The sequence below is a fragment of the Ovis aries genome, chromosome 2, assembly GCF_016772045.2.
Source record: "Ovis aries strain OAR_USU_Benz2616 breed Rambouillet chromosome 2, ARS-UI_Ramb_v3.0, whole genome shotgun sequence".
Taxonomy (NCBI): Eukaryota; Metazoa; Chordata; class Mammalia; order Artiodactyla; family Bovidae; genus Ovis; species Ovis aries.
In genome coordinates this window covers 192944113-192954107 of record NC_056055.1, presented here as the reverse complement: position 1 = coordinate 192954107, position 9995 = coordinate 192944113, and the positions used below count along the sequence as shown (strand labels likewise).

Below are 9995 nucleotides of genomic sequence, written 5' to 3'. Positions count from 1 at the left end.
TTCAATGTTAGACCTAAAACCATAACATTCCTAGGAGAAAACATAGGGGAAAACTCCTTGACATTAGTCTTGGCAGTGATTTTGTGAATATGGCACCCAAAGCACAGGCAGAAGAAGTAAAAATAAACAAGTAGGACTAAATTAAATCAAAAAGATCCTACAAGGCAAAAGAAATGATAAGAGAGAGAAAAGGCAGCATATGAATTAGGAGAAAATATTTGCAAATTTCGTATCTGATAACGTGTTAATTTCCAAAATACATGAGGAACTCATACAACTCAAGAGCAAAAAAGCAAATAATCCAGTTAAAAATGGACAAAGTGTCTGAATGGACATTCTCTCAAAGATATTTAAATAGCCAACACACAAATAAACAGTCAAAGATTACTAATTACTAGGGAAATGCAAATCAAACCTACAATTATATATCACTTCACACCAGTAGCTGTTATAAAGAAGACAAGAAAAAGAAAATAGACAAGAGAAACAGCAAGTACTGGCAAGGATGCAGAGGAAAGGGAAGTCCTTTGCAGCACTGGGAGGAATGTAAATTGATACAACCATTGTGGAAAATAATATGAAGTTTCCTCAAAACATTAAAAACAGAACATCATATCTAGAAATTCCACTCCTGAGTATATATGGGAAGAAATGAAAATCACTGCCTTAAGGAGATATCTCCACAGTCATATCCATTGTAGCATTATTTACAATAGCCAAGACACAGAAAAACCCTAACTGTCCATTGATTTGTTGTTGTTTTTCAGTTGTTATTGTTTATGGATTGGGGAAGAGTGAGGGAGTTGGGGAAAACCAGTAAAGGTTATCAAAGGATAAAAGCTTCCAGTTTTAAGCTGCGGGGATGTAAAGCATAGCCTGGTGACTATAGTTAACAACTTTGTATTGTATATTTGAAAGTTGCTAAGAGAGTAAATCTTAAAACTTTTCTCCAGACAAAGAAATTGTCCTATGTAAGGTGATAGGTATGTTCAGTTCAGTTCAGTTCAGTTCAGTCACTCAGTCGTGTCCGACTCTTTGCGACCCCATGAATCGCAGCCAGGCCTCCCTGTCCATCACCAATTCCCGGAGTTCACTCAAACTCACGTCCATCGAGTCAGTGATGCCATCCAGCCATCTCATCCTCTGTCATCCCCTTCTCCTCCCGCCCCCAATCCCTCCCAGCATCAGAGTCTTTTCCAATGAGTTAACTCTTCTCATAAGGTGGCCAAAGTATTGGAGTTTCAGCTTTAGCATCAGTCCTTCCAAAGAACACCCAGGACTGATCTCCTTCAGAATGGACTGGTTGGATCTCCTTGCAGTCCAAGGGACTCTCAAGAGTCTTCTCCAACACCACAGTTCAAAAGCATCAATTCTTCAGCGCTCAGCTTTCTTCACAGTCCAACTCTCACATCCGTACATGACCACTGGAAAAACCATAGACTGAACTAGACGGACCTTTGTTGGCAAAGGAATGTCTCTGCTTTTGAATATGCTGTCTAGGTTGGTCATAACTTTCCTTCCAAGGAGTAAGCGTCTTTTAATTTCATGGCTGCAGTCACCATCTGCAGTGATTTTGGAGCCCCCCCCAAAATAAAGTCTGACACTGTTTCCACTGTTTCCCCATCTATTTCCTATGAAGTGATGGGATCGGATGCCATGATCTTCGTTTTCTGAACGTTGAGCTTTAAGCCAACTTTTTCACTCTCCTCGTTCACTTTCATCAAGAGGCTTTTTAGTTCCTCTTCACTTTCTGCCATAAGGGTGGTGTCATCTGCGTATGTGAGGTTATTGATATTTTGATATCAGCTTGTGCTTCTTCCAGCCCAGCATTTCTCATGATGTACTCTGCATATAAGGATATTTATGTTAGCTAACCTTATTGTGGTAATCATTTTGCAATATATACATACATCGAATCATTACAGTATACATCTGCAAACTTAAACAAGGCTCTATGTCAATTATATCTCAAAAGCTCGAAAAAAAATTATTTAATGACTCTGGGAAGGGGTTGGGAGCCAGTATCCCCAAGTAACAGGTCAGGATAAGGAGGTGTAAAAGCTGCTATGATCAGCTGGTAGGTGGTAGGCCAGACACCTCGGTCTTTGCTTACATACTAACCATAGATATTAGGCTAGGGACTTACCTGGTGGTCGAGTGGCTAAGACTTCATGCTCCCAATGCAGGGAGCCTGGGCTCGATCCTCAGTCAAGGAACTAGATGGTTCAACTAAAGATCCTGTATGCAGCAACTAAGACCTGGTGCAGCCAAATAAAAATAAACAAATAAATGTATATATATATTTTAAAAGATGAGGCTAAAACCTGTTGTAAATCCTGACATTAAGCTTTTCATTGCCAAAACATCCATTTCAAAGGCATCCATCTGGATTAAGCATATTGCCAGCTACACGATAGAGAGCCAGGCTGCCCCACCCATGAATTTATGCTTATAGAAAGCCCATGGTAACCTAGATAACCGATATCTTGAGTGACCCTGCTTTTGCATTCCTATGCTACAGTGCCTGCTCTTATGGTTAAATTCACCAGTAAAGACTGAATCTGCAGAACACTAGGCATCCCACCCTGAATAGTGGCAGAACCCTATGACTATGCTATTCTACCCCCCAACCCTGCTATGTGGTTCTGGGCATGCATGCTGTATACCCTCAAGGACCTGTGAGCAACAAACCTTGTTTTTTTAGAGTTCTCTGCAGGTTGTTAGTAAGGTACATCCTGAAATTATAAGAACCACTAGAGCTAGTCCTACCTCCATTTGGCTCCAATCAGGGAAATATCTCTGGGGGTTGCCTGAGTAGTCCAGATCCAGGTGAGTGCCCCCAGGCTTTCCTAGTCAATAGCATCACTGCCTAGGCTGAGACCAACACAAAACACCTGTAAAGCAGCGAAAGCATTGCCAATCTCCTCAGTTTAGGGGTGTCTGAACCTTTTTAAGAATGTTTGGACTTAGTCGTGTTTCAAGATAAACATTTGTGTTGAGAATTGCATTTGTAGCCTGCATTTGTACCCAGCATTTATAGTCAATGCTGCGTAATTTGCTGTGATGATGAAACCATGGAGAATGGATATCTCATGCTCAAAAATCCTGAACTCCCTGATGGTCTTCAGGGAAGAGTTTTCAAAGGCAACTTCTGAGGGGAGGGCTGCAGAATATATGACTCTCCTCTGATTGGTTGGTGGTGAGGTAACAAGGGTGGTGTTTCAGGAATCTCAATAATCAGCTTTCAGGTTCGGACCAGTCTGGGTCTCAGTAGGTAGTTAACAATCCTCTGCCTGAGTAGGAGCCTTAGTTTCCGTAGAAGAACACAAATGTTTTTGTCAGGTTGGGACTTTGCTTTATTGCTACACTATTGTTTCTTGACTGTCCTCCCTTATCTCTGCATTCCTTCCCTTCTCTGCTGTTGCTCAGTCTCTCAGTTCTGTCTGACTCTTTGCAACCCCATGGATTGCAGCATGCCAGTCTTTCCTGTCCTTCACCATCTCCCAGAGCTGGCTCAAACTCATGTACATTGAGTCGGTGATACCATCCAACCATCTCATCCTCTCTCATCCCCTTCTCCTCTTGCCTCCAATCTTCCCCAGCATCAGGTTCTTTTCCAATGAGTCAACTCTTCTCATCAGCTGGCCAAAGTATTGGAGTTTCAACTTCGGCATCAGTCCTTCCAATGAATATTCAGTGTTGATTTCCTTTAGGATTGATTGATATGCTATCCTTGCAGTCCAAGGGACTCTCAAGAGTCTTCTCCAGCACCACAGTTCAAAAGCATCAAGTCTTCGGCACTCAGCTTTCTTTATGTCCAATGCTCACATCCGTACATGACTAGTGGAAAACCATAGCTTTGACTAGACAGACCTTAGTTGGCAAGTAATGTCTCTGCTTTTTAATACACCATCTAGGAGAAGGCAATGACACCCCACTCCAGTACTCTTGCCTGGAAAGTCCCATGGACGGAGGAGCCTGGAAGGCTGCAGTCCATGGGGTCACTAGGAGTCGGACGTGACTGAGCGACTTCCCTTTCACTTTCACTTTCATGCATTGGAGAAGGAAATGGCAACCCACTTCAGTGTTCTTGCCTGGAGAATCCCAGGGATCGGGGAGCCTGGTGGGCTGCCATCTCTGGGGTCACACACAGTCGGACACAATTGAAGTGACTTAGCAGCAGCTTAGCAGCAGCAGCAGTTTTGTCAAAACTTTTCTTGCAATGAGTGTCTTTTCTTTTGATGGCTGCAGTCACTGTCTGTGGTGATTTTGGAGCCCAAGAAGATAAAGTCTGTTGCTGTTTCCATTGTTTCCCCATCTATTTGCTATAAAGTGATGGGACAAGATGCAATGATCTTTATTTATTTTTTTTCTTGTAGGAAAAAAATTGTTTTGTACATGGGAAGAAACAATATAAATTCAAAACTTACAGATAAGGGTTAGCTCTATCACTCATCTCTTTAAAAAGTTTATGCGAATATCCAGTCAACACCAACAGGATTATCTCCCTTGAAATGTTATCTATACGGATTTCCAAGTAGACCACAGGGCTATATACTGTCTTGGAGTGTCCTCAGTAGGCTCTGTCATTGATCAGGTAACAGAGTAAAAACCCCAGAGTCCTTTCTTTCAAATGGAAGAGTGAGAGACAGGGATAGAAGAAACTATTCAAATTTCATCCTCTTTTCTTGTGGCTTGTGGTCTCCTCCTCCTCCTCTGCCTCCTTGGAAGACTCCTCACCCTCCAAAGCCTCCCCGGCCTCTGCCACCAAAGCCACGTCAGCCACCTCTGCCACCACCTCGGCCTCCAAAGCCACCTCTGCCTCCTCCTCAGCCACCAAAGCCACCTTCACCCTTAGGTTTGGCCCAGTCCAAAGTGACTTTGTTTCCATCGATATCACCATCTTCCATGGCCTCCTTGGCAGCTTTGGCATCTTCCTCACTGTTAAAGTCTACAAAACCAAACCCTTTGGAGGATCCAGTCTCCCGGTCAGTGACTACCCTTGCTCGAATAGAGCCATCAAAGGACTCCTTTAACGTCTCTTCTGTGGTATCCTCAGAGAGACCTTTGACAAAGAGAGTCTTGGATGGCTGGCTTCTTGCATTAGGTGATCCCCTGGGTCCTTGCAACTCCAGTCTGATGGCTCTGCCCTCAATTTCCCTTTTATTACATGAACTTAAAGCTTCTTTAGCATTTCCAAATGAAGCAAATTCTATAAATGAATACTCTTTAGATTTGCCATTTTGGTTCTGGGGCACCTTGATATGAGTTGCCTTCTCAAATACTTCCTGAAGAGTTTCTTCTGTTGGGCTATAGGAGAGGTTGCTTAAAACCAGGGTTTTCGATTCACCACTCCAAGTGCTATTCTTTCCACTTCTATGGTCTTGACTTTGGCCTTTCTCTCCAGTGTAGTACAGAGAAATGGATCGCCCATGTATCTCTGTTCCCTGCTTTTCTTCCAAGGTTTTTTCTGCATCAGCTTCTGTCTTAAATTCAATATAAGCAATCCCTTTACTCTTTCCATCCTTGCTGACTAATCTGATCTCCACAGCATCTTCAAACACTTCTTTTAATTCATCCTGAGTAACTTTATAAGGCAGATTTTTAGCCAAAAGTGTTCTTGCATCTCGATCTTTCTTACTGTCTTTTCCCTTTGGTTTTTCTAGTTTAATTTCATTCCCAAAGACTTTTAAACCAGTGAGTTCCAAGGCTTTTTCCAGGTCTTCAGCAGATTCAAAATCCACATAGCCAAACTTTCTAGACATACCAATTGTGACATCGACAACAGCAAGATCGTTTTTAGCAAAAAGATCACTAACACTCGTTTTCAATTCAGGAGCAGATTTATTGAAGTTCAGGTTTCCAACAAAGAGATTGAAAGACATAGTTGGTTCTGTGCCTTCCACTTTTTGTTTCTTGGCTTCAGGAGCTGCTTTTTGTTTGGCCATTTCCTTCTTTCGTTTTCCAGGTGCTTGTTTGACGGGCTCTTCTTCCTCTTCCTACTCTTCCTCCTCCTCCTCCTCCTCTTCTTCCGCCTCATCGTCCTCCTCCTCCTCCTCGTCATCCTCTTCCTCCTCCTCCTCTTCCTCCTCCTCCTCCTCTTCATCTTCAGCAGTGCTCTTAGCTTTCACAGGAACAGCTTTTACTGGAGCTTTCTTTCCTTTCGCTGATGCAATCTCCATGGGTTCTTCTTCAGAGTCATCTTCGTCGTCGTCCTCCTCCTCCTCTTCCTCATCATCGTCATCATCATCCTCGTCATCCTCATCATCTGCGGCAGGAGCAGCACCAAAAGCAGCAGCTGCCTTCCTCTCTGCTGGCTCATCCTCCTCTTCATCACCATCGTCTTCCTCTTCACCGTCACCTTCATCTTCTTCATCACTGTCTTCCTTCTTGGCATTCTTGCGGTTCTTTGCTCCCTTGCCTGGGGTGGCTGCTCCCTTCTTACCAGAGGTTGCTACCAATGCTTTGCCTGGGGTGGCTCCCTTTTTGCCAGGTGTTTCCACTGCTTTGGCAGGTGTAACTGTCTTCTTGGCTGGCATAGCTGCTGCCTTTTTGCCAGGGGTGACAACTGCTTTCTTTGATGGTGTGGCAACTGCAACCTTTTTTGTTGGGGAAACCACCGTCTTCTTTGCTGGAGTTGTGGTAGCCTTCTCGCCTTTTTTCTGAGGGATAACAACCTCTTCTCCACTGCTCTCATCGTCTTCATCTTCTGACATTTCCTCATCTTCACTATCTTTTTCTACCTTCTCTGGGGGGGGGGGTGCATTTTCTTGGAGTCACCTTGATTTTTACCGGCCTTTGCGAGCTTTACCATGATGGCGGCTTATGACGGCGGAGAGTGTGGTGAGCGAGTGGCGCAGACGAGCCCAGAGGAACCTAAACACCGTCGATGGCGGCCACTAATCCCTGAGCGTGTACACTTGGCTGCCAGCTAGCGCTCGAGACTGAGGCGAAAGCGATCTTCATTTTTTGAATGTTAGGTTTTTAAGCCAGCTTTTTTCACTGTTCCTTTCACCTCCATCAAGAGACTCTAGTTCCTCTTTACTTTCTGCCATAAGGGTGGTGTCATCTGCATATCTGAGGTTATTGATATTTCTCCCGGCAATCTTGATTCCAACTTGTGCTTCATCCAGCCTGGCATTTCACAATGTACTCTGCATATAAGTTAAATAAGCAGGTGACAATATACATCCTTGACTTACTCCTCTAATAGTTTTGAACCAGTCTGTTGTTCCATGTCCAGTTCTAACTGTTGCTTCTTGACATGCATACAGGTTTCTCAGGAGACTGGTAAGGTGATCTGGTATTCCCATCTGTTAAATAATTTTCCACATAGTGTGATTCACACAGTCAAATGTTTTAGCACAGTTAAAGAAGCAGATATAGATGTTTTTCTTGACTTTTCTATGATCCAGCAGATGTTGGCAATGTGATCTTTGGTTCCTCTGCTTTCCTAATCACACCTGTACATCTGGAAGTTCTCAGTTCACATGTTGTTGAAGCCTAGCTTGAAGGATTTTGAGCATTACCTTGCTAGCATATGAAATGAGTGCAATTGTGAGGTGGTTTCAACATTCTTTGGCATTACCCTTCTTTGGCATTGGATTGAAAACTGACCTTTTCCAGTTCTGTGGCCACTGCTGAGTTTTCCAAATTTGCTGGCCTACTGAATGCAGCACTGTCACAGCTTCATCTTTTAAGATTTGAAATAGCTCAACTGCAATTCCATCACCTCCCTTAGCTTTGTTCGTAGTGATGCTTCTTAAGGCCCACTTGACTTTGTACTCCAGGATGTCTGGCTCTAGGTGAGTGATTATATACCATTTTGGTTATCTGGGTTATTAAGATCTTTTGTGTATAGTTCTTCTGTGTATTCTTGCCACCTCTCTTAGTATCTTCTGCTTCTGTTAGGTCCATACCATTTCTGCCCTTTATTGTACCCATCTTTGCATGAAATGTTCCCTTGGTATCTCTAATTTCCTGGAAGAGATCTCTAGCCTTTTCCATTCTATTGTTTTCCTCTATTCCTTTTCATTGATCACTGAAGAAGACTTTCTTATCTCTCCTTGCTGTTTTTTGGAACTCTGCATTCAGATGGGTATACCTTTCCTTTTCTTCTTTGCTTTTTGCAGCTTTTCTTTTCTCAGATATTTTTAAGGCCTCCTCAGATAACCATTTTGCCCTTTTCATGTCTTTCTTCTTCTTAGGCATGGTTTTTTTTTATCACCACTTCCTGTGCAATGTTGCAAACCTCCTTCCATAGTTCTTCAGGCACCCTGTCTATCAGATCTAATACCTTGAATTTATTTGTCACTTCCACTATATAATCATAAGGGATTTGATTTAGGTCATACCTGAATGGCCTAGACTTTCAATTTAAGTCTGAATTTGGCAATAAGGAGTTCATGACCTGAGCCACAGTCAGCTCCTGGTCTTGTTTTTGCTGACTGTATGGAGCTTCTCCATCTTCAACTGCAAAGAATATAATCAATCAGATTTTGGTAATGACCATCTGGTGATGTCCAAATGTAGAGTCGTCTCTTGTGTAGTTGGAAGTGGATGCTTGCTATGACCAGTGCATTCTCTTGGCAAAACTGTTAGCCTTTGTCCTTCATTTTGTACTCCAAGGCCAAAATTGCCTGTTACTCTAGGAATCTCTTGACTTTCTACTTTTGCTTTCCCTTGTCTAGTTAGTAACTGAATCTACCCTTGGAACTCAGGGAAGCTCTAGGAGGCTGAAGCCTTTTTCTACAAACAAGAAACAGGGGACACTGAAACCCTTTGCACCTTGGAGGGCCCATAAGGTCCTGCTTGGTTACAGTCTCTTTTCTTTAATACTCTAATCTTGAGGGAGAACAGAAGAAAGGGAATGCAGGTTTGGATAGAGAGATTAATCACAAACTCAGAAAAGGAACTCAGCTTTAGGACTCAGTTTAAAGCATGACTGGGGCAGTTTCTATCAATAGAGTGAGCCCCCTTCTTAGGATGTGTGTGTCCTGCTGTGGGGCACCCCAGATGGTTCAGACTGAAGAAGGGCAAGTAAAAAAGAAGACGTGGTGATTCTGATGCCAATAGCTCAATGTCTTTGCACACTTGCACAAATGAAATCTCAGAGTTTTGGGTGAAATAGAAAAGAATAGTAGAGTTGTATTGCTTTGCCAGGCAAAAGAGGACACAGTAGATTCCTGTGCCCTCAGAACTGTGTATCCCAACCCAGGAGGATTTGATGAGGAGTTTTATAACAATGATTCAAAGTGGGGACAAGATAAAGATGTGAGTAGGTCCTGCACTGCCTTAATCTCAACTCAGGTTCAGTTCAGTTCAGTCGCTCAGTAATGTCTGACTCTTTGCAACCCCACAAACAGCAGTAGGCCTCCCTGTCTATCACCAACTCCCGGAGTCCACCCAAACCCATGTCCATTGAGTCAGTGATGCCATCTTATCCTCTTATTCTCTGTCGGCCCCTTCTCCTCCTGCCCTCAATCTTTCCTAGCATCAGGGTCTTTTCAAATGAGTCAGCTCTTCGCATCAGGTGGCCAAAGTATTGGAGTTTCAGCTTCAACATCAGTCCTTCCAATGAACACCCTGGACTGATCTCCTTTAGGATGGACTGGTTGGATCTCCTTGAAGTCCAAGGAACTCTCAAGAGTCTTCTCCAACACCATAGTTCAAAAGCATCAATTCTTCGGCGTTCAGCTTTCTTTGTAGTCCAACTCTCACATCCATACATGACCAATGGAGAAACCATAGCCTTGACTAGACAGACATTTGTTGGCAAAGTAATGTCTCTGCTTTTTAATATGCTGTCTAGGTTGGTCATAACTTTTCTTCCAAGGAGTAAGTATCTTTTAATTTCATGGCTGCAACCACCATCTGCTGTGATTTTGGAGCCCAGGAAAATGAAGCCAGCCACTGTTTCCGCTGTTTCCCCATCTACCTGCCATGAAGTGATGGGACCAGATGCCATGATCTTAGTTTTCTGAATGTTGAGCTTT

At 43.2% G+C, this 9995-nt stretch overlaps 1 pseudogene; it reads right to left on the bottom strand.

The window, feature by feature from the left end:
• Positions 1-4381: 4381 nt before the first annotated feature.
• On the bottom strand, positions 4382-6946 carry LOC101117306 (nucleolin-like; annotated as a pseudogene).
• Positions 6947-9995: the final 3049 nt, after the last annotated feature.